Consider the following 21,565-nt stretch of genomic DNA (forward strand, 5'->3'; position numbering starts at 1 on the left):
TATGGTATGTTTTGTGTACTTTGGAAATGGCTAAGTGAGGACTATTTAAATACCTAAATGACCTAGAATGTTATTCATGGAATTAGGCATATAGGCATGGCTAGGTAGGTAATGTTGGTTGTTGGTTGTGGTTCCTTTGAATGTCATATTGATTAGTTAAATTAAGATCTTGAAATGGAAAACCTGTGTGCCATTAGATGATGTTTTGGTGCCATGAAAGTATACATATTAGGTTTAAATATTTGGGTGTGAAATGGTCTTGGATATGGCTTGATTCTAGGTAGATTTTGGTCCATACAGCCTGAGACATGGGCGTGTGACTCAGCCGTGTGAGACACACGGTCGTGTGTCATCTGATGATTTCCTTAGGTTGGAAGTCAATGAGTTACACGGCCTGGCACACGGGTGTGTGGGGCAAGAGTGTTATATGGCCAGGTACACGGGCATGTGACCTTACTCAAAAAGTTACATGGGTGAAGACACAGACTGGGACACGGGCGTGTGTCTCAACCGTGTGAGGCACACGGCTGTGTGACCCCTATTTTACAAATTTTATGTGTTTTTCTTAAGCTTTTCAAATTGTTTCAATTTGGTCCTAATTTACTTCTAAGATATTTTTAGAGCCTCAAGTGCTCGATTTGGGGACAATGTGATTGTATATGGATGGTTTGTGATATATATAAGTTATTGATCGATATTATGTTGCATGGTTTTTGGTTAATCGGTAATACTTCGTAACCCTAATCTGACGACAGATATGGGTTAGGGGTGTTGCATTTAGTTGTATCAGAGCTATGATTTTGTTAGTTCTCAGACTGAAGGTAGCATGTATGGAGTCTAGAAATACATATCATTATATAACTTGTGATAGTGTGATAACTCCTGACTCAAATTGAACTATGTTTTCATATAGATAAGATGTCATCCAACCGAGCCGATTCTGATGAAGCTGAAAGTAACGTGCAAGCCTTCATTCGCGGAGCAACTTCTAGTGGTAGTAGGCACAAACTTGAGGGCTGGGGAGGTGAGGCTAAAGAAGCCTTCTTCCAGATGATGTCTGAGTGGTTCACAAAGTTTGTGAGAATGAAGCCGATGGCTTAACAACCTCCACCCCACCTATACCCCAATTAGTTCCCATAGTTCCTCATGGTTTGGATCAAATACGTACAAGCAAGCCTCTAGTTGATAAAATCAAAAAATATGGGGCTAAGGAGTTCCATGTTACAGCAGAAGACGATCTAGAGAAAGTTGAATTTTCTTTAGAAAATATGGTGAGGGTTTTTGATAAATTATCTTGTCCACTGGTTGAATGTCTGAAATGTGTTGTATCGTTACTAAAAGACTTGGCATATCAGTGGTGGAATACACTGATTGCGGTAGTACCGAGGGATTGTGTAAACTGAGAATTCTTTCAAACAGAGTTTAGGAAGAAATATGTTAGCCAACAATATCTCAACAAGAAATGTAAGGAATTTTTTGAATTGAAACAGGGCCGTATGACAGTAGCCGAGTATGAGAGAGAATTTGTATGACTTAGCAAGTATACTTGAGAATGTGTACCAATAGAAGTTTCTATGTGCACTCAATTTGAAGATGGTTTAAACGAAGACTCCAAGTTGCTAGTCAGGATTCTTGAGTTGAAAGAATTCGTAGTTTTGGTTGATAGAGCACACAAAGCCCAGGAACTCAGTAAAGCAAAAATAAAAGCAGATTCAGAGGCTCATGATATGGGAAAATGACCTATGGGAAAGACATTCTCATCTCCATAAAAGAAATCAAAAGAATTTCACAGTTGTTCATCAGCTTCGGTGGGTTATTCTAGGAGAGATAAAGGAAAACAACATTCGAGTTCAAGACCTCGGGCTACATCTAAAGCGAGTGTGGGTAGCGTTAGAAATAACAAGCCTGAATGTCAACAATTTAACAGACGACACTTCAAAGAATGCAAATTGAAAGATCAGTCTTTCAAATGCGGTTATTATGATCATTTTCTTAGAGACTGCCCTGAACAGTCTAATAAAGAAAACATTCAGAATACTCATTTGAGTAATACAGCTACAAGAGGGAGACCACCACGAAGCACTAGAAATGTGGGTATTAGTCAAAGTGAAACAAAAGATTCTGCTATTTGATCTGAGGCATAAGCACCAGCTAGGGCTTATGCGATTCGGGCTTGAGAGGAAGCTTCAACACCTGATGTAATCACTGGTACCTTTTCTATCTTTGATACTAATGTTAATGCTTTGATTCACCTGGGGTCAACGCATTCATATGCTGTAACACCCCCTTACTTGTGTCAGATGCCCGGACCGTGTATGAGGCATTACAAAACTTTAACAAAATTAATTTTTTTCATATTTTATTTTAAAGTCCCTTTTTACATTTAAACATTTACATACTTGCATTAAAATTTTTCAACACAACATTGAAATTTCATACACATGGAATTTAATCCATATTAGTCCATATCGATGACTTATACAAAATAAACTATTATATAGTATATACAGAACAATTTATGACACATAAAAAAATGACCAAGTCCTCTATACATGCCATAATTCCAAAATAATATTTTTGACTAAAATACCCAAAAGGAAGTTGATGTGTGATTAGATCTCTGACAACCTCCGATTTTCGAGCTGGATTGGTAACACTATAAAATAAGGGAAAAGAGAAAGGGATAAGCATATAGCTTAGTAAGTAATTATGTAATTAATAAACAAGTTTCTAGCATATTTCCATAGATAATATAATCATAGCACACATAAATTCATTCTTTATTCAAGTTCTAGCAAGCTGTTTATTCGCATCATAGTCACTAAATTATTTTTTTTCCAGAACTACGAAACTCCAAATTAGGATCTGTAAATTTTCCCTGAAACTAGACTCATATATATTCTTACCATAAAATTTCCAGAATTTTTGCCAATTAGTACAGTTTTTTCTTTAAAGTTTCCCCTGTTTCACTGCTTGACAGCTCTGACCCCTCTTCACTAAAAATTAGTTATCTCTTTGTAAAGAATTCAAATGATGTTCCAATTTGTTTCTCTTGAAAATAGACCCATTTAAAAATTTAAGCATGTAAATTACAAACCATAATTATTTTTTTAAATTTTTTAGTGATTTTCCAAATTCAAAACAGGGGATTTCGAAATCATTCTGACCCTGTCTCACTAATATTCCAATATCTCAGAATATATAACTCTTTTGTCTATTATTTCTCTTTTATATGAAAATAGACTCATTAAGCTTTAATTACATATCTCATTAAACCACTAACTCAATTCCGATAATTTTTGGTGATTTTTCAAACTAATGTCACTGTCACTGCCCAAATCTGTTCTGTTTCAATTTCACTCATTCATATAACACTATAACAATTTATTCAACATTCAATAACAATTTAATTTGTAGGTACAGTACGCGACTTTATCACTCCAGTTACTCCTTTGCAATTTATCACATTTCAATCGCATATTCATACTTGTTTGCAATTACTCATATCCCGTTGAACATATCAAAATAATAACAAATATTCGGTGGTTTGCACATAGTACCACCCATGTGACCATTGTCATCCGATACATGTAGTAGCCTACACATAGTACTACACACGTGATCAAGCTTTCTGGTTCACGTAGTAGCTTGCACATAGTACTACACACATGACCAAGGCCATCCGGTACACATAGTAGCCTGCACATAGTACTACAAATGTGACCATTATTTATCGATATATGTAGTAGCCTACACTTAGTACTACACACGTGTTCATAGGTACTTTATTCAAGCCTTTCCTATTCCGACGGTCCAACAGGGATTCTCACTTTTCAATATTTTACAATTTATCTGAAATCAAATTACAATTTCCAATATTACAGTCCAATACCATAACAAATTTAATAATTTGATTTGAACTACTGCAATTTTTACTCGACAATCATATATCCACAATTCAAGCTAATTTTGTTCAATTCAACTATCAATACTAAATTTTTAATTGTTAAATAACTATTTCATATTCAACCATATCTCATATATTATAACAAAATATTAAAAATAACTATAAATGATTTATTATTTACATACAATTACCTCGGTGCAAAATGTAGTGATTTTGCAATTTAATTCGAAATCTTTTCCTTTCCTCGGTTAAGATTGATTCCATGTTCTTCTTGATTATGAGGCTTGGAAGCTTGAAAACCCTAAATATGTCTTCTCCCCTTGTAAAATTCGGCCTTAGCTTGAAGATGGACAAAAATTGGCTTTTAATTTTGTTTTTAATTCATTTTAATAACTAAATGATTAAAATGCCCTTAATGAAAATCTTTGGAAACATGCCTAACCTTGTCCATTTTTGTCTACCAGCTTAACCTTTGTTCTAATTACCATATACGGACCTCCAGTTTAAAATTTCGTAACAATTGGATACCTCTAACATATAGTACTCAACTTTTGCACTTTTTACAATTTAGTCCTTTTGACTAAATTGAGTGCCCAAACGTCAAAATTTTCGAACGAAATTTTCACAACATCTTTCCGTGGAATTGTAGACCATAAAAATATAATGATAATAAAATTTTTCCTTGTCAGATTTGTGGTCCCGAAACCACTGTTTCGACTAGGCCCTAAATCGAGCTGTTACATATGCATTCACAACTTTAGTGTCAGATAAAAAAATACCTTTTGAGTCTACTGAATTTGTGATTAAAGTAATGAACTCTTTAGGTCAGTATGTGTTAATCGATAAAGTCTATAAAATTGTCTTTTATTGATTTGGGGTTACAACTTTCCAACTGATTTAATGTTACTGCCATTTGATGAGTTTGATGTGATTCTGGGTATGGATTGGTTAACTCTACATGATGCTATTGTGAGTTGTAGATGAAAGTATATTATGTTGAAATGTCAGAACTGTGAAAGGATCCAGATTGAATTAGGTAGACTAGATGGTGCATCTAATGTTATTTCAGCTATGAAGTCGCATAAATATGTTAGAAAAGGTTGTGAAGCGTATCTCACTTACATATTTGATTCTAGATTTTAGAATTGAAGTTAGAATTGATTCCAACCGTATGTGAGTTTATAGATGCATTCCCAGAAAAATTACCAGGGTTACCACCGTTCAGAGAGGTTAAGTTTGTCGTTGAATTAGTGCTAGGAACTTTTCTAATATCGATAGCTCCGTATAGAGTGAATCCTACAGAATTAAAAGAGTTGAAAGCACAGTTGCAAGAATTGACAGATAGGGGCTTTGTTCGACCCAAATTTTCTCCTTGGGGTGCTCATGTTTTGTTTGTTAAGAAAAAGGACAGGTCAATGCGATAGTGTATCGACTATCGACAGCTCAATAAAGTTAAGGTCAAGAAAAAATATCCTTTACCATGCATTGATGATTTGTTTGATCAGTTGAAAGGTGCGTCCTTATTTTTAAAGATTGATCTCCATTCTGGATATTATCAATTATGGGTTAAAGACCTAGATGTGTCAAAAACTACTTTCAGAACCAGGTACGAACATTATGAATTTTTTGTTATGCCATTTGGTTTGATCAATGCACTTGTTGTGTTTATGGACTTGATGAACAGAATATTCAGACCGTACTTAGACAAATTTTTTGCTGTGTTCATTGATGATATTCTAATTTATTCCCAAGATGAGACAGAGCATGCTCAACATTTGAGAATCATTTTGCAAACTTTACATGAAAAACAGTTGTTTGCTAGCAAATGTGAGTTCTGGCTCCACAATGTTGGATTTTTGAGACATGTGGTATCGACAAATAGTATTAGGGTCGATCCGAATAAAATACCAACTATAGTGGACTAGAAGCCTTTAAGAAATGTTTTAGAATTCAGAAGTTTTCTGGGTCTAGCTGGATATTATCGAAGATTTGTCAAAGGATTTCGATAATTGCAACACCGTTGATGAAACTACTTCAGAAAGATGTCAAGTTCGAATGCTCTAAAAGGTGTCAGCTAAGTTTCGAATAGTTGAAAGTATTATTGACTGAGGCACTTATGTTGGTTCAGCCAGAGTCGGGTAAGGAATTTTTTATTTATAATTATGTTTTATTGAATGGTTTAGGCTGTGTTTTGATACAAGAAAGCAAAGTGGTAGCATATGCTTCTTGGTAATTGAAACCACATGAAAAGAATTATCCAACTCATGATTTAGAGCTTGCAGCTATTGTATTTGATTTAAAGATTTGGCAACACCATTTGTATGGAGAAAAATGTCATATCTTCATGGATCACAAAAACCTGAAGTATTTGATGTCACTGAAAGATCTAAACTTGAGACAACATAGATGGCTTAAATTGTTGAAAGATTACGACTTGATCATTGACTATCACCCGAGAAAAGCTAATGTCGTTGCTGATGCTTTGAGTAGAAAATCGTTGTTTACTTTGCCAGCTTTGAACAAACGGTTAACGTTGACTGATGATGGTTCAGTTTTAGCTGAATTGAAAGTAAGACCGACGTTTTTGCGACAGTTTTGTAACGCTTAAAAATATGATGTTGATTTGATCGCTAAATGGAAACAGATTGAGTCGAGACTTGATTCAAATTTTCATGTTGGTTTTGACGATAACTTGTACTTTAGAAATAGGATATGTGTTCCGGAGAATTCTGATCTCATTCAGAAGATTTTACAGGAAGCTCACAATGGTAGCTAATCGATACATCCTGGTAGCAATAAAATTTATAGTGATTTGAAACAGATGTACTGGTGGCCTAGTATGAAACGAGAGATTTCAAAGTTCGTATCAAAATGTCTGATCTGTCAATAGGTTAAAGTTGAGCATCAGGTACCTTCTGGTTTATTACAGCCTGTGATGATTTTAGAATGGAAATGGGAACGAGTTGCAATGGATTTTGTATCGGGATTGCCTCTATCTCTGAGAAAGAAAGATTTTGTATGGGTTATTGTAGATCGTTTGACAAAATCTGCACCTTTTATTCTGGTTCGTATGGATTATTCATTTGAAAATTAGCTGAATTGTATGATTTGAAGATTGTTAGATTGCACAAAATGCCAATATCTATTATCTCTGATAGGGATCCATAGTTTACTTCACGATTCTGAAGTAAATTACATGAAGCTTTGGGTACTCGACTGCAGTTTAGTACTACATTTCATCCACAAACCAATGGTTAGTCTGAGAAAGTTATTCAGATACTTGAAGATATGCTACGATGTTGAGTTTTAAAGTTTGAAGGTAACTGGGAGAAATTTCTTTCGTTGGTTAAATTTGCATACAGTAACAGTTATCAAGTTAGCATTAAAATGGCACCGTACGAAGCCTTGTATAGTTGAAAATTTTGAACACCGTTATACTAGACTGAGCTGAGTGAGAAAAAGTTATTCGGTGTTGATTTGATTCGAGAAATCAAAGAAAAGGTCAAAGTAATAGTGACAGTTTGAAAGCTACTTCTGATTGTCAAAAATCCTACGCATATTTGAAAAGAAAAGATATTGAATTTTAGGTTGGGGATAAATTATTTTTGAAAGTTGACCCCTAGAGAAAAGTTCTTCGTTTCGGCCTAAAAGGGAAGCTTAGTCCACAATTCATTGGATCGTATGAGATCATCGATAGACTTGGACCAGTGGCTTAACGATTGGCTTCACAGTCAAAATTAGAAAAGATTCATAACGTATTCCAAGTATCGATTTTAAGACAGTATCGATCAGATCTTTCACACGTGATTTCACCTATAGATGTTGAGATTTTGCCAGATTTGATGTGTAGTGAAAAACCGATCCGAATTTTAGCTCGGGATATTAAAGAACTGAGAAATAAAAGTATAGATTTAGTAAAGTTCTTTGGCAACGACACGGAATCGAAAAGGCTACTTATTAACCAGAAGAAGCTATGAAAGCGCAATACCCGAACCTATTTTCTGGTAAGATTTTTGGGGATGAAAATTTCTTTAGGGGAAGAGTTGTAACAACCCGTTTTCAGTGAAATCGGAACAATGGTTTTGGGACTACAAATTTGATGATTAAATTATTGTTTTATTATTATTATTATTTCTATGGAAGTATAGTAAGGTCGTATTAAAATTTTGTGAAGAAATTTTAATGTTTACATAGTTAATTAAGTGAAAAGGACCGAATCGTAAAAAGTGTAAAAGTTTGAATTTTATTAGTTAAAAGGGCTAAATGACTATGTAAATTGAAGTAATGGAATTAAATGGTAATTATACCATTCATAAGGTTAGTGGATGTGCATGGCATGGTTTTATTGAAATTTTGTTAGTTTTAAAGGTTAATATGGTAATTAGGTAATTAAACTTAAAACTAAAACAAAATAAACAAGGTTTAATCTTTTATTTTGTTATCCCTAAACTGATTCTAAGGAAGAAAACCTCCATGGATGAATGCTTCATTCATCTAGGTTTTTTATAGTGCATGGTATGTGGTTTTCACTCTATTTTTAATTATTTTTACGTTTTTGAGTTCGTTGTAGCTTAATCTAGCTAGCCCGAGGATTAATTTGTAAAAATGTTAAAGGTTGAGGGTTATGATGTTGATGTTTTTGAGTAGGTTTTGATGTTAAATGATATATTATAAACTTTTGTTGAAAAATAAACAAGTTTTGTAAAGTGATTTTTGATGAAAATGACAATTAGGGACTCATTTGTTAAAGGTATAAATTCTAGGGTTTTATTATGAAATGATGGTGAATATGAGTTGTTTCAAGGTCCCTTGCATGTTAGATTAACATGGATTTAGGTTAAAATGGTTAGATTTTAAGTTATTAGCTTAAGAACTAAATTGTGAAAATGTTAAAATGTTAAGGGCAAATTGGTAATTTTACATAAATATGAATTATGGGTTGAATTGAATGCTTGAGATTAATTGAAGTACTTAATTGAATGTAATTATCTATTTAGATCAAGATAAATCGTGTACAGACTTAGATTGAGGTAAAGCAAAAGCTTCGACTTAATTCGACCAAACTATTACGCCCCTAGTTATCGAGGTAAGTTTGTATGAACGGTTATTGTGTATATGTTATTTACATTGATTGTTATTATGTTATTTGGATTGTAAATGGATCGATATATAAATGTATCAATGTAATTATGAATTGACGGTTATCGAGTCCCAGTTGAACCTTAGGAATTCACAGGATACAAATGACATGTCATAAGGGATTTCATGTTTCGGGTGCTAGTTTTGAATGTCTTACCAATGGCAAAGGTCTTGCATTTGTTGTGGATACTCCACAACTCGGGTATCGTGTAGCTTACATTTCGACCCACAGCTCGTGTGAGCAGGCCCATTTCATAGCTCGTGTGAGTAATGATATAAAGGAAAGGTTACGATTTTATGTACAGGCACACTTTGTGCGAGGTTTCCCATGTACCCAATGTAATTTTAGATGGTTCAACTGGCAAGAAAAGGGAACAAAAAGGTAAATAGGCAATTGGATTGAATCATGACATTATGGAACATTGAGGGTGCAAAATGTAATGTTTATACATGATGAATCACATATCCTATGGATGATTTCATATATATATGAACAAGGGTACTAACTTGTGAACTTGATGTTGTTGTTAGGCTTATGTCAAGCTTAGGGTTATGGTTGATTTTATGCTTTTTCTTATATTATGCAATTGATATGGTAAGTTAAGTTTGGTTTATACGAGCTTAATAAGTATTCATTGGTTACGTAGTTTCTTTCTTATGTTTTATAGATTTTCAGAAGCTCGATTTGGTTGGAATCTCATCGGAGATGTATCACACTATCTAGAAGTCTATTCGGTAATTTTTGTTCAATTAGGCCAAGGTTTATAATGGCATGTATAGGATGGTTTATAATAATGTTTTCGATGAACATGTAAATTGGTCACTTGGTATGTTTGTTCTTGGATATTTATGGTTTGTTGATGGACTTATTATGTTTGCTTAAGTAAGTCATTTTGGTCACTTTTAAGTGGATATATATAAGGTTTATTTGGTAAGTTATAATGGCTTGATAATGGTTTGTTATGGTATGTTTTGTATACACTAGAAATGGCTAAGTGAGGAATCTTAAAATACCTAAATGGCCTAGAATGTTATGCATGGAATTAGGCATATGGGCATGGCTAGGTAGGTAATGTTGGTTGTTGATTGTGGTGCCTTTGAAAGACATATTGTTTAGTTGAATTACGATCTTGAAATGGCAAAATTGTGTATGATTAGATGGTGTTTTGGTGCTATGAAAGTATGCATATTTGGTTTAAATATTTGGGTATGAAACGGTCTTGGATATGGCTTGATTTTAAGTAGATTTGGGTCCACGCGGCTTGAGACAAAGGCGTCTGACTCAGCCCTGTGAGACACATGGCCTGGCGACACAGCCGTGCGTCATCTGATGATTTCCTTAGGTTACAAGTCAATGAGTTACACGGCCTAGCACACGGGCGTGTTACTTGGTGTGTGACCCTACTCAAAGAGTTACAGGAGTGAGGACACAGGCTGGGAAACGGCCGTATGTCCCTAGTTCCAAGGTTACACAGCATAAGACACGAGCGTGTGTCTCAGCCATGTGAGGCACACGGCCTGGCCACACGGTCGTGTGACCCTTGTTTTACAAATTTTTCATGTATTTCCTAAGCTTTCCAAATTGTTTCAATTTGGTCCCGATTTACTTCTATGATATTTTTAGAGCCTCGAGTGCTTGATTTAGGGAAAATATGATTGTATATGGATGGTTTATGATATATTTAAGTTATTGATAAATATTATGTTGCATGGTTTTCAGTTAATCGATAGTACTCCGTAACCCTAATCCAACGACGAATACGATTTAAGAGTGTTACAGACTTCGTGACTAAATAAGTTTATAATTAATAGGCGAAAAGCTTGGACTTATTATAAATCATTTGAGCCTTAATTGCATATATGTCCAATCGATCCTTCTACAAGCTTGTTGAAACTAGAAATGAATTGTGTTATGAATCAAAAGAACATAAATGGATAAAAAATGATAAAGTTAGACAAATAAGTTACATTCGAAATGAATGTGATTTTCTCACTAAGTTTAGAAATGACCGAGAATTAATTTATGATTTTAATATTATTAAATAATTAATTAACTAATTAATTAATTTATTGAAGTTCAAAATGGATTTAAATTAATTGGTCATTGTGAATCCAATTGAATGCGAAAAATTAAATATATTTTCTTATAGATTCTTTGATGGTAAATTGTCATGATTTTAACGAAACAAAAATTGGGTTGAGAAAATTATTTAATTTTTTTAAATTAATTGCGAAAATAATATTTAATTTGGGAAATAGAAAAAAAAGTACTTGTTTGGAATAAATTATAAAGTGTTGGGTTAAAGTCTAGAAAGCACATATAAATGAACCCAGTACAGGAGAGGCCCAACTCCCCTTATATGGAATACCTAAATAATAGGGAGTTTGAGATTTTTCCTATCAAAATAATATTATTTGTGTTCTACCACTTTAACCAAGATTCTACCAACTTTCCCTATAAATAGATTACACTGGTATGTTTCAAATCACACCAACAGAAAGAGAAAAACACAAGTTTCTCTGAACTTTTCAATACTGCTATTCTGGCAGAAAATAGTCGTAATTTATTTTAAGAATAAATTCTATTTTCAGGGAATTGCAATCCTACTGGTTTATATTTAAGAGAGATTTACTTTCCAACTGAAAGTAAAAAAAAAACTTCCTAGTTCTGTGTTTGATTTGATTTGTTCGTGACCATACTCGAAGCAATTCATGGTACGAGAATAGCTAAGAAGATCGTTTGGTTGAAAGCAAAGAAGGTTAAGAATGTGTCCATCCGAAAACACAGGTATAAATTCGGTCTAGGGTTTATTAATATAAATATCACAAATCAAGTCAATTTTCAAAATTTTAATTTTTCGCTGTACAAGAAAAACATTTTTCAAATTGATTTTTTTCCAAAAATTGGTATCAGAGCTAATTTGTGCCATGTTTATAGTATAACCGAGACTAAAATTCTCCCTTTTGTTCATGTGTGATTATATTTGACAAGATGTGACCTTGTAATTGTATGCATGTTTAGGGGAATGTATATATGTATGTAATTATTAATATAGATGATAAATAAATTTGCCATATTTGTGATTCCTAGAAAGTAAATGTAATTTATTATTTCAAGCATGCATATTTCAGATCATGGACTATCATCTCCACACAAGAATTTTATTTTAGAATAAAATATGTGAGTCAAAAACAAACATAGGAATTTTGTAATATTTTCCCTATGAAACTTGGAAAACCAAGTTGCATCTAAATCGATCGAGATGACGCAAACCCAACCCAAATGTCTAATAGTGGCCAGCTATAGTGGCTGGTAGTCGGCCAACGGCAGTGGTCGGTGACGACAGCATAAAAACGATGACGAAAACGTGAACCGATACTGCAACAGAAGCCCGTGGTGACAAAATTGAAGACACAAAATATGCTTTGGGGTGAATTTTTGGAAATGTTGAATTTTATTTTCTTAGACGAAATAATGGAAACTTTGGTTGGTTAGAGTAATTTAAATTTTAATACTTTTATATTCATTAGATGAGCATGATGATATTTTTATTACTGCAAACGTATGTTCATGCATATATGAGATAAGCATGCCATACAAATTTGAAAAGAATGCCACATGTACTTGTCATGCATATATTGATAATTCACGTTGAACCCAAACGTTAAAAACCTTGTATGTTTTTTGTAAAATATTGAGTGGGAGAAGGTCCCTAAATAAGACCTACGACCTCCACCACTGGTCTCTTGTGATGGCATGACAATTTAACTACCTCATAGTAGAATTGTTGTGTGCATCTCATTGAGGAGATTTCCTGAAAATAAGTAGAACTTTCTTTTATTCCTATGATAATTGGACCGGCCTTCATGGTAGGTATTATCATACGATATAACAAGAAGTTTTTTCTTCAAAGAGGACAACTAGTCACGACATGTTACTCGATGAGATTGTCACATGATGACTCATTTATGGTGCATGATGCGGTAGGTGTTGAGTTGATGGTTATACACTCAATATCCTCTGATTAAGTAACTCTCATAGAGCTCTAATTAAGTTGGAAAGATGACCAAATGTTACACGATTATTAGTACGTGTTAATGCCAAAGGAATTAGGTTCATATGCTAATTAGATGGAAATTCATGTTCTTACAAGTTGATCATGACCAACCCACGATGCCTTGATTCAATGGGTGTAGGAATTATTGTTGCAACGACTTACAAATATTTTGGTTTAATGTAAGACACATGCATCATCTCAATTCATATTGTAATGTTGCAAAAAGATTTCAAACATTTGCTTATACAAATATATTAATAAATGAATATTTTATTTTTCAGTTAGAAAATGACACATACTCCCTTATTGAACATACTCACTGAAGATAAACTGAACGAAAATAACTATAAGGAATTAGAAAATGAACCTGATGATTGTCCTAAGCTGTGAGAAACTTAAAACAATTCTTGATAATAAGTTCCCTCCAACTTTGAGGCTAGAAAATGCTAAGAGGAGCCTAATGAGTTAGCTCATTGCTATATGCTCGCAAGCGTGACCAGCACCCTATATAAGCAGCTAGAGATTTGTAACACTACCAAGGGATTCTAGATAAGCTAGAAGACATGTTTAGAGGCCAAGCTACATTGACTTGACAGTTTGCTTTAACTAGTTAGATGAATGCCCAAAAAAAGCTAGACACTCCAGTGAAAGACCATATGATAATTCTTATGATATAGTTTTCTGAGGCCACAGACAATAAGGCAAATTTGGACTAGAACACTTTAATTGAAATGGTATTAAAAAGCATGTCCAAGGATTTTGCTGGCTTTCGGGCAGCATATAACCTTGTGAACAAGAACTTGATGCTTACACTACTCATGAACAGTCCTATGACTTGATGTTGAATGGTAGTCAACTGGTCCGAAGAGTAGAAGCAAACATATTTGCTGCTTCTTACTCAAAAAGGAAGGGAAAACATGCTAAAAAAGGCAAGGCTAAGATCTCTGGGCCACCAAAAGTGGAAAGAAAGATAACCAGAAAGCCTAAAGACTTATCTAAGTCTAAATACTTCTTCTGTAGTAAGAAATGACACTTCAAGGGGAACTGTAAAGAGTGGAGGAACATTTAACCACCTAAGGCAAATGTATGAAACTCTTTATGATAGAAGCTTGTTTTGTGGAAATTCAATAGAACACTACATCATTGATTCGAGAGCCACTAATCATACTTGTGTTTCTCTACAGGGGTTTGAGGAGATGAAAGATCTTAGAGATAAGATTTTATCGTTGTGAACCAGAATAGGGACAACTGTGGCAGCTGATTCAGTGAGAGATGTACATATTTATTTTGATAATTTTAGGAAGATTATTTTAAAAGATGTTTTATATGTACTAAGTTTCAAAGGAAACTTAATTTTAATTACATCTGTATATAAATACGACTTCACCATGACTTTTAATAATAGAATGGCAATATTTAAAAATTGTAATCTTATCTATAATGGATGGATGTCAAATAATATCTATTTTATCAAACCAAAGATGTACACACTGCTTGAGAGTTAAATAATAAATAAAAGAATTAAAACTTCTCACTCTAATGATGTGTACTTTTGGCATTTGAGACTTGGTCATATTAACCAAGAAAGAATCACTAGACTTGTGAAAGACGACATCTTAAGTTCACTTAAAGAAGTTGATCTTTCACAATGTGAATCTTGCTTGAAAGGTAATATGATTAAGCGATCTTTTAATGTAAAAGAAAAAAGGGTTGTGAAACCCCTAGAACTTGTACACACTAAAGTATGTAGTCCCATTAGTGTCAGTGCAAGAGGTGGTTACGAGTATTATGTAACCTTTATTGATGACTATTCCAAGTATGGGGATGTGTAACTATTGCACCGTAACAGTGAAACCTTTGATAAGTTTAAAGAGTTTCGTGCGGAAGTGAAGAAACAATTAGGTTTATCCATAAAGACACTTTAGTCTAATTGATGTGAGGAATATTTATCTGATGAGTTCTTAGGGTAACTCATAGAGAATGGGATACTATCCTAGTTGACTGCACAAGGCACTCCATACAGAATAGTGTGGCAGAGAGAAGGAGTTGAATGTTGTTAAACATGGTACGTTCGATGTTAAGTTATCCGTAGCTGTTAATCTCTTTTTAGGGATATGTAGTACAATTGACTTACTATATTCTGAATGATGTGCCAACAAAGGCAGCATCAAAAACTCCATATGACTTGTGTCATGGCAAGAAGATGAATCTTAATCATTTAAGAATTTGGGGACGCCCGACCCACATATTGGATAATGATGCGAGGAAGTTGGACTCGCAGATAGAATTGTGCATGTTTGCAGGATATCTAAAAGGTATAAAGGGTGGTTTGTTTTACAACCTGAAAGAGTAAAGTATAATAGTGTCAACTCATGCTACATTCCTTGAAGAAAGTTACATGATTGACTTCAAACCTCAGAGTAAAGAGGTACTCGAGGAACTTTCAGGAAATATACAAACACCTACAAAATGATTCTAGAACCAACTACAAATACTGAACCTGTAAACGGTCAGTAGCATAAAATGCTTCATCATAGTGGGGGTCTCTTGTAGGCCTGAGTTCTTCCAATTTAGTGGGAGTGTTTTTAAAATTGATTTTATCAAATAGAAAGATGATGACTCACTCACGTATGATGAAGCAATGTAGAGTACTGATTCTAAGCTCTGAGAAATAACTATGAAACTTGAGATGGATTCCATGGATTTCTAACTCACTATGGGAACTTTTAGACTTACTTGAAGGGTTTAAAACCCATTGGGTATAAGTGGCTCTTTAAGAGGAAATAAAATGCAGATGAAAAAGTGGAAACTTATAAGGCCATATTTGTAGCAAAATGTTATACTAAAAAAGAAGGTATCGATTACAAAGAAACCTTCTCTTTAGTTTCCATGCTCAAGTCAATCCGCATATTGTTATCCATTACAGTGGCTCTCGATTATGAGATCTCGCAAATTTATTTCAAGATAACATTTTTGAATGACTATCTTAAAGAGAGCATCTATATGATGCAACCCACTAGATATATTGTAACACCCCGAATTTTGGACCTAGAAAAAATAGGCTTTGAACAAGGGAACAGTTAGGAGACTGCACATAAATATTTAGTTGTCCAAGGAATTGACACAACTACTTGTTTGCTTCAATGATTAAGTGATTTGGGTGTGTTTGGGAGTGTCTGAGAAGTCTTGGGTTCAAGCATTGGCTTATACAAAATTTTTATTTTAAGTGAATAAAATCCTTGGATCTAGATAGTAGGTTCTTAAATTATTATGGTTAAAATATGATATAAAGGAGTTGTTGGTCTAGTGGTAAGGGGCGTGTGGAGTGTACATGGGGTCTAAGGTTCGAGTGGTGGTGCATCAAAAAGGGTGTATTTATTTTGCTGCCTAATTCGTGTGGGTGGTAGAGTTGGATTGAAATACTACTAAATGGAGTTTGAACTGGTCATAGAGAGAATTGAGGAGGGATATTTGGAGAGATTTGAGGAGAGAATATTGGAATTTGAGGATGTTGTTGCCAATTTGGTGAGAGTTAGAATTCGGGTTTCATTCCTTTTCTTTCAACCTTAACCGAATACAGCTTCTCTCCTCCCTCACCATTTTTCTTTTTAGTTTTCTCTCTTAGTTGATTCTCCCTTCTTCTTTTTTTTAAGCTCTGCCGAATAGCTCTCGACTTTAGCAAGGGTTCATTGATCAATTTGGAGCGCACGGTTTTTCTATTCCTCTCCCTCAAGTGCTCTTCATTGGCCGAGTACTGATTGATTAATCCCGATTCTCGGTTCCTTGCACGCTACATCTCTAATTTGCAATCTATTTTATCATTGTTGGTAAGTGGTTATGGTATGATAATGAGTCATCTGTTACTTTTTGAGAAACAGTATTGAGTGGTAAGTGGGGTGCAATTGAGATGGTTTGTCCAGTATGTGTCTAATATAAAGATGGTGACTTTTGTATAGGTGGTGGTCGAGGTTGATTCACATTGCTTGGGAACCAAGGGTGCGATGATCATTGATTCTCGAAATAAGAGTGTTCGGAATGAATGGAATCTGCAAATCGCATCAGGTGTGTAAACACCCCATTGTAACTATAGAACGGCAAAAGCTGAAAAGTTGAAAATACGGCGTTTGAGACCACACGAGCATGCGATCGCTCGTGTGGTAAGCCAAACCCACGAACCATGGGCGATAGACTGTAGAGGCTTCCATGAGCATTTTCATGGGCTTAGGCCGTAATGGGCCACGTTGGGCCGAAATGGGCCGTGTCGGCTCAATGGGCTCGTAGTCCCCACACGGATGAAATCTACAATTTGTGGCAAATACTAGACTGTGCTATATAGATCTCATAGTCGTGGTAAAATCTGGGTTGATCGGGCCGCACAAGCGTGTTGGCCCACTTGGGCCGAGTAATGGGCCTTGGGCCCATTTACACCGTTATAACCATTTAGGTTACCTGAGTCGCTCGAGACGATTGTAGACCTTTTGAGAGGTCAATATCTGCACTGAGACCCTAAAATAGGTAAAATAACCGAAATACCCCCACAGGGTAAAATGATCGAAATACCTCCATAGGGTAGAATGACCAAAATAGCTCCATAGGGTAAAATGACCGAAATACCCCTATGGGGTAAAATGATCGAAATACCCCTATAGGGTAGAATGATCGAAATACCCCTATAAGGTAAAATGACCGAAATACCTCTATAGGGTAAAATGACTATTATACCCCTAGGAGATGAAATGACTGTTATGGCCTTATGTTATGTATGATTGATTTTCTCTATGATATGTATGACTATGATTGAGCAAGAAATTTTGCATACACGTATGATATTATGTCACGATATATTGCATGGGGATGGGTTGTTATATTTGGAGGAAGTGTACCATACTGATAAGGTTACATGGGTCGCCTAAGACAACTGTGGACCTACTGATGGCTATATGCTGTTTATTTTACTGGCAGCTTTGCTGTAATAATATTTAGTGCCACAACCGGTGCTAATCTTGGTGTGTCTGGCTGGGTGGGTCGATTTTATCTCCACATGGTGTGTTTGGCGGGACGGAGTGGTGCGTGGAGGCTAGATTGGGTAGGATTTCTAATTGCATATCTGTATTGATTAATGATTTTGTACTATTATTGCATCGATTAATGATATTACATACTGTTCACTACATGACTGATATTTGTTACTGTTATGGGCCAAGGCCCCACTGATACTATTACTAAAATTGGGCAAAGGCCATACTGATTACTGGTATTGTGATGGGCCCAAGCCCAATCGTTTACTGTTACGAGAAAAGGCTTAGGCCCACACTGAACTGGAATGTTACTATAACGGGCTTAGGCCCAAACTACATTTATCTACTATTTAATTGACAATTTGCTTGTTAAGGGATTACACACTGAGTTTTCATAAACTCACCCCTCTGTTTAACCGTACAGGTAATCCCTAGTTGCAGGCGGGTCAGTGCTGTGAGCGACTTGATGATGGCCACACAATCGCATCAGCTTTCGTTTTTAGCTTTTGATTTATAAGTAACTGAATTTGGGTATTTTTATGTAAAAAGGCCTCTTTAAAGTTATAAACTTTAAATTGAGGTTTTTATTTATTTAATTTGATATAAACTGCTAGTTGTAGAAAAAGACGGGCTTTCAAAAGGTAAATGTTTTCAAAGACACCACGTTTTCGTCAAATACTGTAAAATTTTTCGCATCAAACAACGTTTTAGATATAGTAACAAACTAATATGATCAACACACTGCTAAAGACAACTTGAGTTTTCAATAAACGTGAATTAGTATGGAACGGGTTTTCAATGAAACTGTGTTTTTGAAAAACACTTCAATGTGATATCGCCAAATTCGGCCATAACGTCTAGGCCGGGTTTAGGGTGTTATATATATAGATAAATGAAACAAGCATAAAGTTTGCAAACTGTTTAGATCCATATATGGACTTAAGCAAACATCCTGCTCATGGAATCAAAGATTTGATCAAGCGATCAAGACTTTTATATTTGAGCAAAACATAAATGAAACTTTTTTTATAAACGTTTAGGGGATGGAAAGGTGGTCTTTCTCGTTTTATATGTCAATGACATTCTACTCATTGGAAATGATGTAGGGACATTATCATCTGTTAAAGTAATCACAGTTTAGCATGAATGACTTGGGAGAAGCTAATATTTTTCTATGCATTTGAATCCTAAAGGATCTAAAGAACAAATTGGTAGCACTATCACAAGCTCCATACATAGACAAGATATTGAAGCGTTATGCTATGATCGATTTAATGAAAGGTAATCATCCTTATGTATCAAGATTTCACCTATCTTTGGAAAATTGTCTTAGGATAACAAAAGAAAGAGAAAAACATGAGAAAAGTTCCTAATGCTTCTGTAGTAGGAAGTCTCATGTATGATATTGTTGTGCAGACGCATAGACATCTATTTCGTAGTGGAGTTGGTGAGTTACTATCAAGCAAATCTAGGACCAAGACTCTGGCAAGAAGTTAAGCATATACTCAAGTATTGCGGAGAATAAGAGATTATATGCTTCTGTATTTAAGAAAAGATCTTACTCTTATCGGATATACTCATTCTGACTTCCAAATGTGTTGGGATTTTAGAAAATCAACATTGGGTTGTGTTTGGTCCTAAATGACAAGTTCATAGTGTGAATAAATGACGAGCAGGGTTACATTGCTAACTTCACTTTGAAGGGTCAAATGTGAGGTATGGAAAAGCTATAGCACTACAACAGTAGTGCAGATATAACTAAAGCCTAAAGAAACAATATAAGGTCAAAATACATTGATAGAAAGTATCATGAGGGAGACGATAGTGCTTGATAGAATAGTAGGTGTTGTCACACCCCAAATCTTTGAATCGACAAATTAGAGTGTTTTGACCAAATAGGATTGGAATGGAAATTAGTGAACATGTTTATTATGCATGTTTTTGGGTCTGGCTATAATTTTAGCCCTCCTCATAAACCACTTCGCGGTTCTTTTGTCATCTTGCATTTTTCCACCTATCATGTGGCAAGTCGTCTTTGTTGTTTTGTGAGTTGGCCAGTTTGTGAGCTCGCTAGTTAGCAAGTTCGTCAGTCTACGAGCTCATTAGTCTGCAAGCTTGTTAGTTGCGAGCTCATTAGTTTACCTTAACACCTCACGGTGTATGACATGTTTCAAGGCATGTGTTAAGCTTGGGGAAGGGAAACATGTCACTATGCATGGCCATAGGGGCCCTCAGTTATAAAAATGGTTAGTGAATTTGTGTGTGGGTGAACTGTGATTGGTTAAAGAATATTTTAATCTAAATTTTTTCTTCTAATATAAACTATATGGTGAAGGAAGACTCCATTTCCTTTATGATTTTTCCTTTTTTTCGATCGACTGGTTTTGGTGATGGAAACTCCGATTCCATGTAAAAGGAATTATGTTTTTTGGCTTCCTTAGAAGTTGTTTTTTTTAGTGTTAACGATAACTTTCCTAAAAACTCTTTTTGTCGTAGTTATTATTTAAGTTGTGATTGAAAATTGTTAAAAAGAGAGCTTATTTGAAAGTTTTAGAGTGGATAGAAATCTACTTTTTTGTTGTAAATGATACATATTATAGTAGTTGTTAGATTATTATCTACATTAAATAAATTAGTTGATGTTGTAGCTGATTTCATTGTATTTGTGAATATTGAATGTGTACAGCTAAAGAAGAGGGGGGAGGTCCTAGTAGAAAAGGGAAGGAGCTCGTTGAGTAGATAAAAGCATTCTTAGAAGATTTCTGATGAGTTCCTTAAACATTTGTGCTTGAATAATTTGTCTAGATAGCATAAAGATGTCGTCTATCTAGGAAATGTTAAATCCTATCTTTGGTCTATTGATGGTGTACTAATTAAATCTATTGAGACATATTTTCTAGCAACTTGTTAGTAGTGATTGTAACTATAATGTTGGATGTGCCATAGAATGGTTATGTTGGACTATGACACTCTTACAACTTGGTTAGCTGTTATGCGTTGCTAGACTGTAATGACCCGATTTTTAGTACTGTTGGAAAATTTGATTTTAGGTCTAAAATTCATGAAAACCGAGATGAGAAACTAAATAATAACTTGTTGAGTACAAAATTGAGAGATAAAATTATTAAATGACAATAAATTAAATCAGTAATTAAAAATAGTACAAGGACTAAATTGCAAGGTTAGCATATGATTGGATTTGATCAAACTTTAACAAGCTCTTAATGTGCAATAAAACCAAGGACCAAAGGTAATTAAACAATCATTAAATTACATTAGTTCAGTGATGTGATCATCACCATCCATTAGCACCAATAGTTTATTAAATTAATCTTGGCTATTAATTATTATGATTATTTTAATTCATAATAGAAGTATGATAATGGGATGAAAGAGATGATTTATTCTACCATTTCTTATTCAACACTCGACTACAAAGTAAA

This window comes from Gossypium raimondii, chromosome 2 (assembly GCF_025698545.1).
Source record: "Gossypium raimondii isolate GPD5lz chromosome 2, ASM2569854v1, whole genome shotgun sequence".
Taxonomy (NCBI): Eukaryota; Viridiplantae; Streptophyta; class Magnoliopsida; order Malvales; family Malvaceae; genus Gossypium; species Gossypium raimondii.